The sequence below is a fragment of the Semicossyphus pulcher genome, unplaced genomic scaffold (assembly GCF_022749685.1).
Source record: "Semicossyphus pulcher isolate SPU_LCO1_2020_fin unplaced genomic scaffold, fSemPul1.0.p SCAF_10, whole genome shotgun sequence".
Lineage (NCBI taxonomy): Eukaryota > Metazoa > Chordata > Actinopteri > Labriformes > Labridae > Semicossyphus > Semicossyphus pulcher.
The window spans coordinates 12,027,935-12,045,025 of NW_027211604.1; the positions used below are offsets into that span (position 1 = coordinate 12,027,935).

The 17,091-nt window shown below is 46.6% G+C and overlaps 1 protein-coding gene and 41 non-coding genes across 42 annotated transcripts in view; 41 read left to right on the forward strand and 1 right to left on the reverse strand.

Annotated features, from left to right (window-relative positions):
• The window catches only part of cfap54 (cilia and flagella associated protein 54), a 123,708-nt gene that overhangs the window by 52,572 nt on the left and 54,045 nt on the right, over positions 1 to 17,091 (reverse strand). The window lies entirely within an intron of this gene.
• Positions 15 to 87, forward strand: trnar-acg (transfer RNA arginine (anticodon ACG)). The gene has a single exon. It is a non-coding gene; the product is annotated as a tRNA-Arg (tRNA).
• Positions 448 to 519, forward strand: trnah-gug (transfer RNA histidin (anticodon GUG)). The gene has a single exon. It is a non-coding gene; the product is annotated as a tRNA-His (tRNA).
• On the forward strand, positions 1,182 to 1,253 carry trnah-gug (transfer RNA histidin (anticodon GUG)). The gene has a single exon. It is a non-coding gene; the product is annotated as a tRNA-His (tRNA).
• On the forward strand, positions 1,483 to 1,555 carry trnar-acg (transfer RNA arginine (anticodon ACG)). Its single transcript has one exon. It is a non-coding gene; the product is annotated as a tRNA-Arg (tRNA).
• On the forward strand, positions 1,916 to 1,987 carry trnah-gug (transfer RNA histidin (anticodon GUG)). Its single transcript has one exon. It is a non-coding gene; the product is annotated as a tRNA-His (tRNA).
• On the forward strand, positions 2,217 to 2,289 carry trnac-aca (transfer RNA cysteine (anticodon ACA)). The gene has a single exon. It is a non-coding gene; the product is annotated as a tRNA-Cys (tRNA).
• On the forward strand, positions 2,650 to 2,721 carry trnah-gug (transfer RNA histidin (anticodon GUG)). Its single transcript has one exon. It is a non-coding gene; the product is annotated as a tRNA-His (tRNA).
• trnar-acg (transfer RNA arginine (anticodon ACG)) lies at positions 2,951 to 3,023 on the forward strand. Its single transcript has one exon. It is a non-coding gene; the product is annotated as a tRNA-Arg (tRNA).
• trnah-gug (transfer RNA histidin (anticodon GUG)) lies at positions 3,381 to 3,452 on the forward strand. Its single transcript has one exon. It is a non-coding gene; the product is annotated as a tRNA-His (tRNA).
• trnar-acg (transfer RNA arginine (anticodon ACG)) lies at positions 3,682 to 3,754 on the forward strand. The gene has a single exon. It is a non-coding gene; the product is annotated as a tRNA-Arg (tRNA).
• trnah-gug (transfer RNA histidin (anticodon GUG)) lies at positions 4,115 to 4,186 on the forward strand. Its single transcript has one exon. It is a non-coding gene; the product is annotated as a tRNA-His (tRNA).
• Positions 4,416 to 4,488, forward strand: trnac-aca (transfer RNA cysteine (anticodon ACA)). Its single transcript has one exon. It is a non-coding gene; the product is annotated as a tRNA-Cys (tRNA).
• Positions 4,849 to 4,920, forward strand: trnah-gug (transfer RNA histidin (anticodon GUG)). The gene has a single exon. It is a non-coding gene; the product is annotated as a tRNA-His (tRNA).
• trnar-acg (transfer RNA arginine (anticodon ACG)) lies at positions 5,150 to 5,222 on the forward strand. Its single transcript has one exon. It is a non-coding gene; the product is annotated as a tRNA-Arg (tRNA).
• Positions 5,583 to 5,654, forward strand: trnah-gug (transfer RNA histidin (anticodon GUG)). The gene has a single exon. It is a non-coding gene; the product is annotated as a tRNA-His (tRNA).
• Positions 5,884 to 5,956, forward strand: trnac-aca (transfer RNA cysteine (anticodon ACA)). Its single transcript has one exon. It is a non-coding gene; the product is annotated as a tRNA-Cys (tRNA).
• trnar-acg (transfer RNA arginine (anticodon ACG)) lies at positions 6,618 to 6,690 on the forward strand. Its single transcript has one exon. It is a non-coding gene; the product is annotated as a tRNA-Arg (tRNA).
• On the forward strand, positions 7,051 to 7,122 carry trnah-gug (transfer RNA histidin (anticodon GUG)). Its single transcript has one exon. It is a non-coding gene; the product is annotated as a tRNA-His (tRNA).
• On the forward strand, positions 7,352 to 7,424 carry trnar-acg (transfer RNA arginine (anticodon ACG)). Its single transcript has one exon. It is a non-coding gene; the product is annotated as a tRNA-Arg (tRNA).
• On the forward strand, positions 8,086 to 8,158 carry trnar-acg (transfer RNA arginine (anticodon ACG)). Its single transcript has one exon. It is a non-coding gene; the product is annotated as a tRNA-Arg (tRNA).
• trnah-gug (transfer RNA histidin (anticodon GUG)) lies at positions 8,519 to 8,590 on the forward strand. The gene has a single exon. It is a non-coding gene; the product is annotated as a tRNA-His (tRNA).
• trnar-acg (transfer RNA arginine (anticodon ACG)) lies at positions 8,820 to 8,892 on the forward strand. Its single transcript has one exon. It is a non-coding gene; the product is annotated as a tRNA-Arg (tRNA).
• On the forward strand, positions 9,253 to 9,324 carry trnah-gug (transfer RNA histidin (anticodon GUG)). The gene has a single exon. It is a non-coding gene; the product is annotated as a tRNA-His (tRNA).
• trnar-acg (transfer RNA arginine (anticodon ACG)) lies at positions 9,554 to 9,626 on the forward strand. The gene has a single exon. It is a non-coding gene; the product is annotated as a tRNA-Arg (tRNA).
• trnah-gug (transfer RNA histidin (anticodon GUG)) lies at positions 9,987 to 10,058 on the forward strand. Its single transcript has one exon. It is a non-coding gene; the product is annotated as a tRNA-His (tRNA).
• Positions 10,288 to 10,360, forward strand: trnar-acg (transfer RNA arginine (anticodon ACG)). Its single transcript has one exon. It is a non-coding gene; the product is annotated as a tRNA-Arg (tRNA).
• On the forward strand, positions 10,721 to 10,792 carry trnah-gug (transfer RNA histidin (anticodon GUG)). The gene has a single exon. It is a non-coding gene; the product is annotated as a tRNA-His (tRNA).
• On the forward strand, positions 11,022 to 11,094 carry trnar-acg (transfer RNA arginine (anticodon ACG)). Its single transcript has one exon. It is a non-coding gene; the product is annotated as a tRNA-Arg (tRNA).
• trnar-acg (transfer RNA arginine (anticodon ACG)) lies at positions 11,756 to 11,828 on the forward strand. The gene has a single exon. It is a non-coding gene; the product is annotated as a tRNA-Arg (tRNA).
• Positions 12,189 to 12,260, forward strand: trnah-gug (transfer RNA histidin (anticodon GUG)). The gene has a single exon. It is a non-coding gene; the product is annotated as a tRNA-His (tRNA).
• trnah-gug (transfer RNA histidin (anticodon GUG)) lies at positions 12,923 to 12,994 on the forward strand. Its single transcript has one exon. It is a non-coding gene; the product is annotated as a tRNA-His (tRNA).
• trnac-aca (transfer RNA cysteine (anticodon ACA)) lies at positions 13,224 to 13,296 on the forward strand. Its single transcript has one exon. It is a non-coding gene; the product is annotated as a tRNA-Cys (tRNA).
• Positions 13,657 to 13,728, forward strand: trnah-gug (transfer RNA histidin (anticodon GUG)). Its single transcript has one exon. It is a non-coding gene; the product is annotated as a tRNA-His (tRNA).
• On the forward strand, positions 13,958 to 14,030 carry trnac-aca (transfer RNA cysteine (anticodon ACA)). Its single transcript has one exon. It is a non-coding gene; the product is annotated as a tRNA-Cys (tRNA).
• trnah-gug (transfer RNA histidin (anticodon GUG)) lies at positions 14,391 to 14,462 on the forward strand. The gene has a single exon. It is a non-coding gene; the product is annotated as a tRNA-His (tRNA).
• trnar-acg (transfer RNA arginine (anticodon ACG)) lies at positions 14,692 to 14,764 on the forward strand. Its single transcript has one exon. It is a non-coding gene; the product is annotated as a tRNA-Arg (tRNA).
• trnah-gug (transfer RNA histidin (anticodon GUG)) lies at positions 15,125 to 15,196 on the forward strand. The gene has a single exon. It is a non-coding gene; the product is annotated as a tRNA-His (tRNA).
• On the forward strand, positions 15,426 to 15,498 carry trnar-acg (transfer RNA arginine (anticodon ACG)). Its single transcript has one exon. It is a non-coding gene; the product is annotated as a tRNA-Arg (tRNA).
• On the forward strand, positions 15,859 to 15,930 carry trnah-gug (transfer RNA histidin (anticodon GUG)). The gene has a single exon. It is a non-coding gene; the product is annotated as a tRNA-His (tRNA).
• Positions 16,160 to 16,232, forward strand: trnar-acg (transfer RNA arginine (anticodon ACG)). The gene has a single exon. It is a non-coding gene; the product is annotated as a tRNA-Arg (tRNA).
• Positions 16,894 to 16,966, forward strand: trnar-acg (transfer RNA arginine (anticodon ACG)). Its single transcript has one exon. It is a non-coding gene; the product is annotated as a tRNA-Arg (tRNA).

Genomic DNA, 17,091 nt, shown 5'->3' on the forward strand with positions numbered 1-17,091 from the left:
ACCTCCTGAGTGGGGGGCTAGTGGCGCAATGGATAACGCGTCTGACTACGGATCAGAAGATTCTAGGTTCAACTCCTGGCTAGCTCGTTGCAAATTTTAGCTTGAAAATCACTTGTTCCTCGTTCCCAGTATTCCTCCTCTGCAACTGAAAGCAGCTCACTGATTGTTCAACTGCCTTTCAACATGTCCTAAAAGGCCTCTGAACCCTTCAGTTTCACTAAGACACAGCTGTCATGAAGCCTCCCTTGTATTACTTGCTAGTCATCACTCTCTGAAAACAACATTTCTCCTGAAAGCACACACATGGCATTTCTGGATAAACCATAAACCTGACCCACTTTTGTCACTCATCATGTAGGAAACCAATTCAGATAGAAAAGGTGAACGTTTGATATTCAGTGCTCCAAATGTTCTATGACAAGAAGAAAGTGCTCAGTCTAGCCCGTGGCCGTGATCGTATAGTGGTTAGTACTCTGCGTTGTGGTCGCAGCAACCCCGGTTCGAATCCGGGTCACGGCAGGAGTGGTGAGCGGTGCTTCCTTTATGTGATTGCTCTTAGGTACACCAGGCTCTCCTTTGTTTATCATAGTTTTAAAATGGACAACTCAAGCTGATTTTTCCTACTTGTGGCCCTCTGTTTTTTCCACTGGCCCAGTCATTTGACCGGCCTTTTCCAAACCGGCCGACAGGGCACAAGACCATTGCCTTCATGTACCGCTGTGAAAACAAAGGTGACCTCCTGAGTGGGGGGCTAGTGGCGCAATGCATAACGCGTCTGACTACGGATCAGAAGATTCTAGGTTCGACTCCTGGCTAGCTCGTTGCAAATTTTAGCTTGAAAATCACTTGTTCCTCGTTCCCAGTATTCCTCCTCTGCAACTGAAAGCAGCTCACTGATTGTTCAACTGCCTTTCAACATGTCCTAAAAGGCCTCTGAACCCTTCAGTTTCACTAAGACACAGCTGTCATGAAGCCTCCCTTGTATTACTTGCTAGTCATCACTCTCTGAAAACAACATTTCTCCTGAAAGCACACACATGGCATTTCTGGATAAACCATAAACCTGACCCACTTTTGTCACTCATCATGTAGGAAACCAATTCAGATAGAAAAGGTGAACGTTTGATATTCAGTGCTCCAAATGTTCTATGACAAGAAGAAAGTGCTCAGTCTAGCCCGTGGCCGTGATCGTATAGTGGTTAGTACTCTGCGTTGTGGTCGCAGCAACCCCGGTTCGAATCCGGGTCACGGCAGGAGTGGTGAGCGGTGCTTCCTTTATGTGATTGCTCTTAGGTACACCAGGCTCTCCTTTGTTTATCATAGTTTTAAAATGGACAACTCAAGCTGATTTTTCCTACTTGTGGCCCTCTGTTTTTTCCACTGGCCCAGTCATTTGACCGGCCTTTTCCAAACCGGCCGACAGGGCACAAGACCATTGCCTTCATTTACCGCTGTGAAAACAAAGGTGACCTCCTGAGTGGGGGGCTAGTGGCGCAATGGATAACGCGTCTGACTACGGATCAGAAGATTCTAGGTTCAACTCCTGGCTAGCTCGTTGCAAATTTCAGCTTGAAAATCACTTGTTCCTCATTCCCAGTATTCCTCCTCTGCAACTGAAAGCAGCTCACTGATTGTTCAACTGCCTTTCAACATGTCCTAAAAGGCCTCTGAACCCTTCAGTTTCACTAAGACACAGCTGTCATGAAGCCTCCCTTGTATTACTTGCTAGTCATCACTCTCTGAAAACAACATTTCTCCTGAAAGCACACACATGGCATTTCTGGATAAACCATAAACCTGACCCACTTTTGTCACTCATCATGTAGGAAACCAATTCAGATAGAAAAGGTGAACGTTTGATATTCAGTGCTCCAAATGTTCTATGACAAGAAGAAAGTGCTCAGTCTAGCCCGTGGCCGTGATCGTATAGTGGTTAGTACTCTGCGTTGTGGTCGCAGCAACCCCGGTTCGAATCCGGGTCACGGCAGGAGTGGTGAGCGGTGCTTCCTTTATGTGATTGCTCTTAGGTACACCAGGCTCTCCTTTGTTTATCATAGTTTTAAAATGGACAACTCAAGCTGATTTTTCCTACTTGTGGCCCTCTGTTTTTTCCACTGGCCCAGTCATTTGACCGGCCTTTTCCAAACCGGCCGACAGGGCACAAGACCATTGCCTTCATGTAGCGCTGTGAAAACAAAGGTGACCTCCTGAGTGGGGGGCTAGTGGCGCAATGGATAACGCGTCTGACTACAGATCAGAAGATTCTAGGTTCAACTCCTGGCTAGCTCGTTGCAAATTTTAGCTTGAAAATCACTTGTTCCTCGTTCCCAGTATTCCTCCTCTGCAACTGAAAGCAGCTCACTGATTGTTCAACTGCCTTTCAACATGTCCTAAAAGGCCTCTGAACCCTTCAGTTTCACTAAGACACAGCTGTCATGAAGCCTCCCTTGTATTACTTGCTAGTCATCACTCTCTGAAAACAACATTTCTCCTGAAAGCACACACATGGCATTTCTGGATAAACCATAAACCTGACCCACTTTTGTCACTCATCATGTAGGAAACCAATTCAGATAGAAAAGGTGAACGTTTGATATTCAGTGCTCCAAATGTTCTATGACAAGAAGAAAGTGCTCAGTCTAGCCCGTGGCCGTGATCGTATAGTGGTTAGTACTCTGCGTTGTGGTCGCAGCAACCCCGGTTCGAATCCGGGTCACGGCAGGAGTGGTAAGCGGTGCTTCCTTTATGTGATTGCTCTTAGGTACACCAGGCTCTCCTTTGTTTATCATAGTTTTAAAATGGACAACTCAAGCTGATTTTTCCTACTTGTGGCCCTCTGTTTTTTCCACTGGCCCAGTCATTTGACCGGCCTTTTCCAAACCGGCCGACAGGGCACAAGACCATTGCCTTCATGTAGCGCTGTGAAAACAAAGGTGACCTCCTGAGTGGGGGGCTAGTGGCGCAATGGATAACACGTCTGACTACGGATCAGAAGATTCTAGGTTCGACTCCTGGCTAGCTCGTTGCAAATTTTAGCTTGAAAATCACTTGTTCCTCATTCCCAGTATTCCTCCTCTGCAACTGAAAGCAGCTCACTGATTGTTCAACTGCCTTTCAACATGTCCTAAAAGGCCTCTGAACCCTTCAGTTTCACTAAGACACAGCTGTCATGAAGCCTCCCTTGTATTACTTGCTAGTCATCACTGTCTGAAAACATTTCTCCTGAAAGCACACACATGGCATTTCTGGATAAACCATAAACCTGACCCACTTTTGTCACTCATCATGTAGGAAACCAATTCAGATAGAAAAGGTGAACGTTTGATATTCAGTGCTCCAAATGTTCTATGACAAGAAGAAAGTGCTCAGTCTAGCCCGTGGCCGTGATCGTATAGTGGTTAGTACTCTGCGTTGTGGTCGCAGCAACCCCGGTTCGAATCCGGGTCACGGCAGGAGTGGTGAGCAGTGCTTCCTTTATGTGATTGCTCTTAGGTACACCAGGCTCTCCTTTGTTTATCATAGTTTTAAAATGGACAACTCAAGCTGATTTTTCCTACTTGTGGCCCTCTGTTTTTTCCACTGGCCCAGTCATTTGACCGGCCTTTTCCAAACCGGCCGACAGGGCACAAGACCATTGCCTTCATGTACCGCTGTGAAAACAAAGGTGACCTCCTGAGTGGGGGGCTAGTGGCGCAATGGATAACGCGTCTGACTACGGATCAGAAGATTCTAGGTTCGACTCCTGGCTAGCTCGTTGCAAATTTTAGCTTGAAAATCACTTGTTCCTCGTTCCCAGTATTCCTCCTCTGCAACTGAAAGCAGCTCACTGATTGTTCAACTGCCTTTCAACATGTCCTAAAAGGCCTCTGAACCCTTCAGTTTCACTAAGACACAGCTGTCATGAAGCCTCCCTTGTATTACTTGCTAGTCATCACTCTCTGAAAACAACATTTCTCCTGAAAGCACACACATGGCATTTCTGGATAAACCATAAACCTGACCCACTTTTGTCACTCATCATGTAGGAAACCAATTCAGATAGAAAAGGTGAACGTTTGATATTCAGTGCTCCAAATGTTCTATGACAAGAAGAAAGTGCTCAGTCTAGCCCGTGGCCGTGATCGTATAGTGGTTAGTACTCTGCGTTGTGGTCGCAGCAACCCCGGTTCGAATCCGGGTCACGGCAGGAGTGGTGAGCGGTGCTTCCTTTATGTGATTGCTCTTAGGTACACCAGGCTCTCCTTTGTTTATCATAGTTTTAAAATGGACAACTCAAGCTGATTTTTCCTACTTGTGGCCCTCTGTTTTTTCCACTGGCCCAGTCATTTGACCGGCCTTTTCCAAACCGGCCGACAGGGCACAAGACCATTGCCTTCATGTAGCGCTGTGAAAACAAAGGTGACCTCCTGAGTGGGGGGCTAGTGGCGCAATGGATAACGCGTCTGACTACAGATCAGAAGATTCTAGGTTCAACTCCTGGCTAGCTCGTTGCAAATTTTAGCTTGAAAATCACTTGTTCCTCGTTCCCAGTATTCCTCCTCTGCAACTGAAAGCAGCTCACTGATTGTTCAACTGCCTTTCAACATGTCCTAAAAGGCCTCTGAACCCTTCAGTTTCACTAAGACACAGCTGTCATGAAGCCTCCCTTGTATTACTTGCTAGTCATCACTCTCTGAAAACAACATTTCTCCTGAAAGCACACACATGGCATTTCTGGATAAACCATAAACCTGACCCACTTTTGTCACTCATCATGTAGGAAACCAATTCAGATAGAAAAGGTGAACGTTTGATATTCAGTGCTCCAAATGTTCTATGACAAGAAGAAAGTGCTCAGTCTAGCCCGTGGCCGTGATCGTATAGTGGTTAGTACTCTGCGTTGTGGTCGCAGCAACCCCGGTTCGAATCCGGGTCACGGCAGGAGTGGTGAGCGGTGCTTCCTTTATGTGATTGCTCTTAGGTACACCAGGCTCTCCTTTGTTTATCATAGTTTTAAAATGGACAACTCAAGCTGATTTTTCCTACTTGTGGCCCTCTGTTTTTTCCACTGGCCCAGTCATTTGACCGGCCTTTTCCAAACCGGCCGACAGGGCACAAGACCATTGCCTTCATGTACCGCTGTGAAAACAAAGGTGACCTCCTGAATGGGGGGCTAGTGGCGCAATGGATAACGTGTCTGACTACGGATCAGAAGATTCTAGGTTCGACTCCTGGCTAGCTCGTTGCAAATTTTAGCTTGAAAATCACTTGTTCCTCGTTCCCAGTATTCCTCCTCTGCAACTGAAAGCAGCTCACTGATTGTTCAACTGCCTTTCAACATGTCCTAAAAGGCCTCTGAACCCTTCAGTTTCACTAAGACACAGCTGTCATGAAGCCTCCCTTGTATTACTTGCTAGTCATCACTCTCTGAAAACAACATTTCTCCTGAAAGCACACACATGGCATTTCTGGATAAACCATAAACCTGACCCACTTTTGTCACTCATCATGTAGGAAACCAATTCAGATAGAAAAGGTGAACGTTTGATATTCAGTGCTCCAAATGTTCTATGACAAGAAGAAAGTGCTCAGTCTAGCCCGTGGCCGTGATCGTATAGTGGTTAGTACTCTGCGTTGTGGTCGCAGCAACCCCGGTTCGAATCCGGGTCACGGCAGGAGTGGTGAGCAGTGCTTCCTTTATGTGATTGCTCTTAGGTACACCAGGCTCTCCTTTGTTTATCATAGTTTTAAAATGGACAACTCAAGCTGATTTTTCCTACTTGTGGCCCTCTGTTTTTTCCACTGGCCCAGTCATTTGACCGGCCTTTTCCAAACCGGCCGACAGGGCACAAGACCATTGCCTTCATGTACCGCTGTGAAAACAAAGGTGACCTCCTGAGTGGGGGGCTAGTGGCGCAATGGATAACGCGTCTGACTACAGATCAGAAGATTCTAGGTTCGACTCCTGGCTAGCTCGTTGCAAATTTTAGCTTGAAAATCACTTGTTCCTCGTTCCCAGTATTCCTCCTCTGCAACTGAAAGCAGCTCACTGATTGTTCAACTGCCTTTCAACATGTCCTAAAAGGCCTCTGAACCCTTCAGTTTCACTAAGACACAGCTGTCATGAAGCCTCCCTTGTATTACTTGCTAGTCATCACTCTCTGAAAACAACATTTCTCCTGAAAGCACACACATGGCATTTCTGGATAAACCATAAACCTGACCCACTTTTGTCACTCATCATGTAGGAAACCAATTCAGATAGAAAAGGTGAACGTTTGATATTCAGTGCTCCAAATGTTCTATGACAAGAAGAAAGTGCTCAGTCTAGCCCGTGGCCGTGATCGTATAGTGGTTAGTACTCTGCGTTGTGGTCGCAGCAACCCCAGTTCGAATCCGGGTCACGGCAGGAGTGGTGAGCGGTGCTTCCTTTATGTGATTGCTCTTAGGTACACCAGGCTCTCCTTTGTTTATCATAGTTTTAAAATGGACAACTCAAGCTGATTTTTCCTACTTGTGGCCCTCTGTTTTTTCCACTGGCCCAGTCATTTGACCGGCCTTTTCCAAACCGGCCGACAGGGCACAAGACCATTGCCTTCATGTACCGCTGTGAAAACAAAGGTGACCTCCTGAGTGGGGGGCTAGTGGCGCAATGGATAACGCGTCTGACTACGGATCAGAAGATTCTAGGTTCGACTCCTGGCTAGCTCGTTGCAAATTTTAGCTTGAAAATCACTTGTTCCTCGTTCCCAGTATTCCTCCTCTGCAACTGAAAGCAGCTCACTGATTGTTCAACTGCCTTTCAACATGTCCTAAAAGGCCTCTGAACCCTTCAGTTTCACTAAGACACAGCTGTCATGAAGCCTCCCTTGTATTACTTGCTAGTCATCACTCTCTGAAAACAACATTTCTCCTGAAAGCACACACATGGCATTTCTGGATAAACCATAAACCTGACCCACTTTTGTCACTCATCATGTAGGAAACCAATTCAGATAGAAAAGGTGAACGTTTGATATTCAGTGCTCCAAATGTTCTATGACAAGAAGAAAGTGCTCAGTCTAGCCCGTGGCCGTGATCGTATAGTGGTTAGTACTCTGCGTTGTGGTCGCAGCAACCCCGGTTCGAATCCGGGTCACGGCAGGAGTGGTGAGCGGTGCTTCCTTTATGTGATTGCTCTTAGGTACACCAGGCTCTCCTTTGTTTATCATAGTTTTAAAATGGACAACTCAAGCTGATTTTTCCTACTTGTGGCCCTCTGTTTTTTCCACTGGCCCAGTCATTTGACCGGCCTTTTCCAAACCGGCCGACAGGGCACAAGACCATTGCCTTCATGTACCGCTGTGAAAACAAAGGTGACCTCCTGAGTGGGGGGCTAGTGGCGCAATGGATAACGCGTCTGACTACGGATCAGAAGATTCTAGGTTCAACTCCTGGCTAGCTCGTTGCAAATTTTAGCTTGAAAATCACTTGTTCCTCGTTCCCAGTATTCCTCCTCTGCAACTGAAAGCAGCTCACTGATTGTTCAACTGCCTTTCAACATGTCCTAAAAGGCCTCTGAACCCTTCAGTTTCACTAAGACACAGCTGTCATGAAGCCTCCCTTGTATTACTTGCTAGTCATCACTCTCTGAAAACAACATTTCTCCTGAAAGCACACACATGGCATTTCTGGATAAACCATAAACCTGACCCACTTTTGTCACTCATCATGTAGGAAACCAATTCAGATAGAAAAGGTGAACGTTTGATATTCAGTGCTCCAAATGTTCTATGACAAGAAGAAAGTGCTCAGTCTAGCCCATGGCCGTGATCGTATAGTGGTTAGTACTCTGCGTTGTGGTCGCAGCAACCCCGGTTCAAATCCGGGTCACGGCAGGAGTGGTGAGCGGTGCTTCCTTTATGTGATTGCTCTTAGGTACACCAGGCTCTCCTTTGTTTATCATAGTTTTAAAATGGACAACTCAAGCTGATTTTTCCTACTTGTGGCCCTCTGTTTTTTCCACTGGCCCAGTCATTTGACCGGCCTTTTCCAAACCGGCCGACAGGGCACAAGACCATTGCCTTCATGTACCGCTGTGAAAACAAAGGTGACCTCCTGAGTGGGGGGCTAGTGGCGCAATGGATAACGCGTCTGACTACGGATCAGAAGATTCTAGGTTCGACTCCTGGCTAGCTCGTTGCAAATTTTAGCTTGAAAATCACTTGTTCCTCGTTCCCAGTATTCCTCCTCTGCAACTGAAAGCAGCTCACTGATTGTTCAACTGCCTTTCAACATGTCCTAAAAGGCCTCTGAACCCTTCAGTTTCACTAAGACACAGCTGTCATGAAGCCTCCCTTGTATTACTTGCTAGTCATCACTCTCTGAAAACAACATTTCTCCTGAAAGCACACACATGGCATTTCTGGATAAACCATAAACCTGACCCACTTTTGTCACTCATCATGTAGGAAACCAATTCAGATAGAAAAGGTGAACGTTTGATATTCAGTGCTCCAAATGTTCTATGACAAGAAGAAAGTGCTCAGTCTAGCCCGTGGCCGTGATCGTATAGTGGTTAGTACTCTGCGTTGTGGTCGCAGCAACCCCGGTTCGAATCCGGGTCACGGCAGGAGTGGTGAGCGGTGCTTCCTTTATGTGATTGCTCTTAGGTACACCAGGCTCTCCTTTGTTTATCATAGTTTTAAAATGGACAACTCAAGCTGATTTTTCCTACTTGTGGCCCTCTGTTTTTTCCACTGGCCCAGTCATTTGACCGGCCTTTTCCAAACCGGCCGACAGGGCACAAGACCATTGCCTTCATGTAGCGCTGTGAAAACAAAGGTGACCTCCTGAGTGGGGGGCTAGTGGCGCAATGGATAACGCGTCTGACTACGGATCAGAAGATTCTAGGTTCGACTCCTGGCTAGCTCGTTGCAAATTTTAGCTTGAAAATCACTTGTTCCTCGTTCCCAGTATTCCTCCTCTGCAACTGAAAGCAGCTCACTGATTGTTCAACTGCCTTTCAACATGTCCTAAAAGGCCTCTGAACCCTTCAGTTTCACTAAGACACAGCTGTCATGAAGCCTCCCTTGTATTACTTGCTAGTCATCACTCTCTGAAAACAACATTTCTCCTGAAAGCACACACATGGCATTTCTGGATAAACCATAAACCTGACCCACTTTTGTCACTCATCATGTAGGAAACCAATTCAGATAGAAAAGGTGAACGTTTGATATTCAGTGCTCCAAATGTTCTATGACAAGAAGAAAGTGCTCAGTCTAGCCCGTGGCCGTGATCGTATAGTGGTTAGTACTCTGCGTTGTGGTCGCAGCAACCCCGGTTCGAATCCGGGTCACGGCAGGAGTGGTGAGCGGTGCTTCCTTTATGTGATTGCTCTTAGGTACACCAGGCTCTCCTTTGTTTATCATAGTTTTAAAATGGACAACTCAAGCTGATTTTTCCTACTTGTGGCCCTCTGTTTTTTCCACTGGCCCAGTCATTTGACCGGCCTTTTCCAAACCGGCCGACAGGGCACAAGACCATTGCCTTCATGTACCGCTGTGAAAACAAAGGTGACCTCCTGAGTGGGGGGCTAGTGGCGCAATGGATAACACGTCTGACTACGGATCAGAAGATTCTAGGTTCGACTCCTGGCTAGCTCGTTGCAAATTTTAGCTTGAAAATCACTTGTTCCTCGTTCCCAGTATTCCTCCTCTGCAACTGAAAGCAGCTCACTGATTGTTCAACTGCCTTTCAACATGTCCTAAAAGGCCTCTGAACCCTTCAGTTTCACTAAGACACAGCTGTCATGAAGCCTCCCTTGTATTACTTGCTAGTCATCACTCTCTGAAAACAACATTTCTCCTGAAAGCACACACATGGCATTTCTGGATAAACCATAAACCTGACCCACTTTTGTCACTCATCATGTAGGAAACCAATTCAGATAGAAAAGGTGAACGTTTGATATTCAGTGCTCCAAATGTTCTATGACAAGAAGAAAGTGCTCAGTCTAGCCCGTGGCCGTGATCGTATAGTGGTTAGTACTCTGCGTTGTGGTCGCAGCAACCCCGGTTCGAATCCGGGTCACGGCAGGAGTGGTGAGCGGTGCTTCCTTTATGTGATTGCTCTTAGGTACACCAGGCTCTCCTTTGTTTATCATAGTTTTAAAATGGACAACTCAAGCTGATTTTTCCTACTTGTGGCCCTCTGTTTTTTCCACTGGCCCAGTCATTTGACCGGCCTTTTCCAAACCGGCCGACAGGGCACAAGACCATTGCCTTCATGTACCGCTGTGAAAACAAAGGTGACCTCCTGAGTGGGGGGCTAGTGGCGCAATGGATAACGCGTCTGACTACGGATCAGAAGATTCTAGGTTCGACTCCTGGCTAGCTCGTTGCAAATTTTAGCTTGAAAATCACTTGTTCCTCGTTCCCAGTATTCCTCCTCTGCAACTGAAAGCAGCTCACTGATTGTTCAACTGCCTTTCAACATGTCCTAAAAGGCCTCTGAACCCTTCAGTTTCACTAAGACACAGCTGTCATGAAGCCTCCCTTGTATTACTTGCTAGTCATCACTCTCTGAAAACAACATTTCTCCTGAAAGCACACACATGGCATTTCTGGATAAACCATAAACCTGACCCACTTTTGTCACTCATCATGTAGGAAACCAATTCAGATAGAAAAGGTGAACGTTTGATATTCAGTGCTCCAAATGTTCTATGACAAGAAGAAAGTGCTCAGTCTAGCCCATGGCCGTGATCGTATAGTGGTTAGTACTCTGCGTTGTGGTCGCAGCAACCCCGGTTCGAATCCGGGTCACGGCAGGAGTGGTGAGCGGTGCTTCCTTTATGTGATTGCTCTTAGGTACACCAGGCTCTCCTTTGTTTATCATAGTTTTAAAATGGACAACTCAAGCTGATTTTTCCTACTTGTGGCCCTCTGTTTTTTCCACTGGCCCAGTCATTTGACCGGCCTTTTCCAAACCGGCCGACAGGGCACAAGACCATTGCCTTCATGTACCGCTGTGAAAACAAAGGTGACCTCCTGAGTGGGGGGCTAGTGGCGCAATGGATAACGCGTCTGACTACGGATCAGAAGATTCTAGGTTCGACTCCTGGCTAGCTCGTTGCAAATTTTAGCTTGAAAATCACTTGTTCCTCGTTCCCAGTATTCCTCCTCTGCAACTGAAAGCAGCTCACTGATTGTTCAACTGCCTTTCAACATGTCCTAAAAGGCCTCTGAACCCTTCAGTTTCACTAAGACACAGCTGTCATGAAGCCTCCCTTGTATTACTTGCTAGTCATCACTCTCTGAAAACAACATTTCTCCTGAAAGCACACACATGGCATTTCTGGATAAACCATAAACCTGACCCACTTTTGTCACTCATCATGTAGGAAACCAATTCAGATAGAAAAGGTGAACGTTTGATATTCAGTGCTCCAAATGTTCTATGACAAGAAGAAAGTGCTCAGTCTAGCCCGTGGCCGTGATCGTATAGTGGTTAGTACTCTGCGTTGTGGTCGCAGCAACCCCGGTTCGAATCCGGGTCACAGCAGGAGTGGTGAGCGGTGCTTCCTTTATGTGATTGCTCTTAGGTACACCAGGCTCTCCTTTGTTTATCATAGTTTTAAAATGGACAACTCAAGCTGATTTTTCCTACTTGTGGCCCTCTGTTTTTTCCACTGGCCCAGTCATTTGACCGGCCTTTTCCAAACCGGCCGACAGGGCACAAGACCATTGCCTTCATGTAGCGCTGTGAAAACAAAGGTGACCTCCTGAGTGGGGGGCTAGTGGCGCAATGGATAACGCGTCTGACTACGGATCAGAAGATTCTAGGTTCGACTCCTGGCTAGCTCGTTGCAAATTTTAGCTTGAAAATCACTTGTTCCTCGTTCCCAGTATTCCTCCTCTGCAACTGAAAGCAGCTCACTGATTGTTCAACTGCCTTTCAACATGTCCTAAAAGGCCTCTGAACCCTTCAGTTTCACTAAGACACAGCTGTCATGAAGCCTCCCTTGTATTACTTGCTAGTCATCACTCTCTGAAAACAACATTTCTCCTGAAAGCACACACATGGCATTTCTGGATAAACCATAAACCTGACCCACTTTTGTCACTCATCATGTAGGAAACCAATTCAGATAGAAAAGGTGAACGTTTGATATTCAGTGCTCCAAATGTTCTATGACAAGAAGAAAGTGCTCAGTCTAGCCCGTGGCCGTGATCGTATAGTGGTTAGTACTCTGCGTTGTGGTCGCAGCAACCCCGGTTCGAATCCGGGTCACGGCAGGAGTGGTGAGCGGTGCTTCCTTTATGTGATTGCTCTTAGGTACACCAGGCTCTCCTTTGTTTATCATAGTTTTAAAATGGACAACTCAAGCTGATTTTTCCTACTTGTGGCCCTCTGTTTTTTCCACTGGCCCAGTCATTTGACCGGCCTTTTCCAAACCGGCCGACAGGGCACAAGACCATTGCCTTCATGTACCGCTGTGAAAACAAAGGTGACCTCCTGAGTGGGGGGCTAGTGGCGCAACGGATAACGCGTCTGACTACGGATCAGAAGATTCTAGGCTCGACTCCTGGCTAGCTCGTTGCAAATTTTAGCTTGAAAATCACTTGTTCCTCGTTCCCAGTATTCCTCCTCTGCAACTGAAAGCAGCTCACTGATTGTTCAACTGCCTTTCAACATGTCCTAAAAGGCCTCTGAACCCTTCAGTTTCACTAAGACACAGCTGTCATGAAGCCTCCCTTGTATTACTTGCTAGTCATCACTCTCTGAAAACAACATTTCTCCTGAAAGCACACACATGGCATTTCTGGATAAACCATAAACCTGACCCACTTTTGTCACTCATCATGTAGGAAACCAATTCAGATAGAAAAGGTGAACGTTTGATATTCAGTGCTCCAAATGTTCTATGACAAGAAGAAAGTGCTCAGTCTAGCCCGTGGCCGTGATCGTATAGTGGTTAGTACTCTGCGTTGTGGTCGCAGCAACCCCGGTTCGAATCCGGGTCACGGCAGGAGTGGTGAGCGGTGCTTCCTTTATGTGATTGCTCTTAGGTACACCAGGCTCTCCTTTGTTTATCATAGTTTTAAAATGGACAACTCAAGCTGATTTTTCCTACTTGTGGCCCTCTGTTTTTTCCACTGGCCCAGTCATTTGACCGGCCTTTTCCAAACCGGCCGACAGGGCACAAGACCATTGCCTTCATGTACCGCTGTGAAAACAAAGGTGACCTCCTGAATGGGGGGCTAGTGGCGCAATGGATAGCGTGTCTGACTACAGATCAGAAGATTCTAGGTTCGACTCCTGGCTAGCTCGTTGCAAATTTTAGCTTGAAAATCACTTGTTCCTCGTTCCCAGTATTCCTCCTCTGCAACTGAAAGCAGCTCACTGATTGTTCAACTGCCTTTCAACATGTCCTAAAAGGCCTCTGAACCCTTCAGTTTCACTAAGACACAGCTGTCATGAAGCCTCCCTTGTATTACTTGCTAGTCATCACTCTCTGAAAACAACATTTCTCCTGAAAGCACACACATGGCATTTCTGGATAAACCATAAACCTGACCCACTTTTGTCACTCATCATGTAGGAAACCAATTCAGATAGAAAAGGTGAACGTTTGATATTCAGTGCTCCAAATGTTCTATGACAAGAAGAAAGTGCTCAGTCTAGCCCGTGGCCGTGATCGTATAGTGGTTAGTACTCTGCGTTGTGGTCGCAGCAACCCCGGTTCGAATCCGGGTCACGGCAGGAGTGGTGAGCAGTGCTTCCTTTATGTGATTGCTCTTAGGTACACCAGGCTCTCCTTTGTTTATCATAGTTTTAAAATGGACAACTCAAGCTGATTTTTCCTACTTGTGGCCCTCTGTTTTTTCCACTGGCCCAGTCATTTGACCGGCCTTTTCCAAACCGGCCGACAGGGCACAAGACCATTGCCTTCATGTACCGCTGTGAAAACAAAGGTGACCTCCTGAGTGGGGGGCTAGTGGCGCAATGGATAACGCGTCTGACTACAGATCAGAAGATTCTAGGTTCGACTCCTGGCTAGCTCGTTGCAAATTTTAGCTTGAAAATCACTTGTTCCTCGTTCCCAGTATTCCTCCTCTGCAACTGAAAGCAGCTCACTGATTGTTCAACTGCCTTTCAACATGTCCTAAAAGGCCTCTGAACCCTTCAGTTTCACTAAGACACAGCTGTCATGAAGCCTCCCTTGTATTACTTGCTAGTCATCACTCTCTGAAAACAACATTTCTCCTGAAAGCACACACATGGCATTTCTGGATAAGCCATAAACCTGACCCACTTTTGTCACTCATCATGTAGGAAACCAATTCAGATAGAAAAGGTGAACGTTTGATATTCAGTGCTCCAAATGTTCTATGACAAGAAGAAAGTGCTCAGTCTAGCCCGTGGCCGTGATCGTATAGTGGTTAGTACTCTGCGTTGTGGTCGCAGCAACCCCGGTTCGAATCCGGGTCACGGCAGGAGTGGTGAGCGGTGCTTCCTTTATGTGATTGCTCTTAGGTACACCAGGCTCTCCTTTGTTTATCATAGTTTTAAAATGGACAACTCAAGCTGATTTTTCCTACTTGTGGCCCTCTGTTTTTTCCACTGGCCCAGTCATTTGACCGGCCTTTTCCAAACCGGCCGACAGGGCACAAGACCATTGCCTTCATGTACCGCTGTGAAAACAAAGGTGACCTCCTGAGTGGGGGGCTAGTGGCGCAATGGATAACGCGTCTGACTACGGATCAGAAGATTCTAGGTTCGACTCCTGGCTAGCTCGTTGCAAATTTTAGCTTGAAAATCACTTGTTCCTCGTTCCCAGTATTCCTCCTCTGCAACTGAAAGCAGCTCACTGATTGTTCAACTGCCTTTCAACATGTCCTAAAAGGCCTCTGAACCCTTCAGTTTCACTAAGACACAGCTGTCATGAAGCCTCCCTTGTATTACTTGCTAGTCATCACTCTCTGAAAACAACATTTCTCCTGAAAGCACACACATGGCATTTCTGGATAAACCATAAACCTGACCCACTTTTGTCACTCATCATGTAGGAAACCAATTCAGATAGAAAAGGTGAACGTTTGATATTCAGTGCTCCAAATGTTCTATGACAAGAAGAAAGTGCTCAGTCTAGCCCGTGGCCGTGATCGTATAGTGGTTAGTACTCTGCGTTGTGGTCGCAGCAACCCCGGTTCGAATCCGGGTCACGGCAGGAGTGGTGAGCGGTGCTTCCTTTATGTGATTGCTCTTAGGTACACCAGGCTCTCCTTTGTTTATCATAGTTTTAAAATGGACAACTCAAGCTGATTTTTCCTACTTGTGGCCCTCTGTTTTTTCCACTGGCCCAGTCATTTGACCGGCCTTTTCCAAACCGGCCGACAGGGCACAAGACCATTGCCTTCATGTACCGCTGTGAAAACAAAGGTGACCTCCTGAGTGTGGGGCTAGTGGCGCAATGGATAACGCGTCTGACTACGGATCAGAAGATTCTAGGTTCGACTCCTGGCTAGCTCGTTGCAAATTTTAGCTTGAAAATCACTTGTTCCTCGTTCCCAGTATTCCTCCTCTGCAACTGAAAGCAGCTCACTGATTGTTCAACTGCCTTTCAACATGTCCTAAAAGGCCTCTGAACCCTTCAGTTTCACTAAGACACAGCTGTCATGAAGCCTCCCTTGTATTACTTGCTAGTCATCACTCTCTGAAAACAACATTTCTCCTGAAAGCACACACATGGCATTTCTGGATAAACCATAAACCTGACCCACTTTTGTCACTCATCATGTAGGAAACCAATTCAGATAGAAAAGGTGAACGTTTGATATTCAGTGCTCCAAATGTTCTATGACAAGAAGAAAGTGCTCAGTCTAGCCCGTGGCCGTGATCGTATAGTGGTTAGTACTCTGCGTTGTGGTCGCAGCAACCCCGGTTCGAATCCGGGTCACGGCAGGAGTGGTGAGCGGTGCTTCCTTTATGTGATTGCTCTTAGGTACACCAGGCTCTCCTTTGTTTATCATAGTTTTAAAATGGACAACTCAAGCTGATTTTTCCTACTTGTGGCCCTCTGTTTTTTCCACTGGCCCAGTCATTTGACCGGCCTTTTCCAAACCGGCCGACAGGGCACAAGACCATTGCCTTCATGTAGCGCTGTGAAAACAAAGGTGACCTCCTGAGTGGGGGGCTAGTGGCGCAATGGATAACGCGTCTGACTACGGATCAGAAGATTCTAGGTTCGACTCCTGGCTAGCTCGTTGCAAATTTTAGCTTGAAAATCACTTGTTCCTCGTTCCCAGTATTCCTCCTCTGCAACTGAAAGCAGCTCACTGATTGTTCAACTGCCTTTCAACATGTCCTAAAAGGCCTCTGAACCCTTCAGTTTCACTAAGACACAGCTGTCATGAAGCCTCCCTTGTATTACTTGCTAGTCATCACTCTCTGAAAAAAACATTTCTCCTGAAAGCACACACATGGCATTTCTGGATAAGCCATAAACCTGACCCACTTTTGTCACTCATCATGTAGGAAACCAATTCAGATAGAAAAGGTGAACGTTTGATATTCAGTGCTCCAAATGTTCTATGACAAGAAGAAAGTGCTCAGTCTAGCCCGTGGCCGTGATCGTATAGTGGTTAGTACTCTGCGTTGTGGTCGCAGCAACCCCAGTTCGAATCCGGGTCACGGCAGGAGTGGTGAGCGGTGCTTCCTTTATGTGATTGCTCTTAGGTACACCAGGCTCTCCTTTGTTTATCATAGTTTTAAAATGGACAACTCAAGCTGATTTTTCCTACTTGTGGCCCTCTGTTTTTTCCACTGGCCCAGTCATTTGACCGGCCTTTTCCAAACCGGCCGACAGGGCACAAGACCATTGCCTTCATGTAGCGCTGTGAAAACAAAGGTGACCTCCTGAGTGGGGGGCTAGTGGCGCAATGGATAACGCGTCTGACTACGGATCAGAAGATTCTAGGTTCAACTCCTGGCTAGCTCGTTGCAAATTTTAGCTTGAAAATCACTTGTTCCTCGTTCCCAGTATTCCTCCTCTGCAACTGAAAGCAGCTCACTGATTGTTCAACTGCCTTTCAACATGTCCTAAAAGGCCTCTGAACCCTTCAG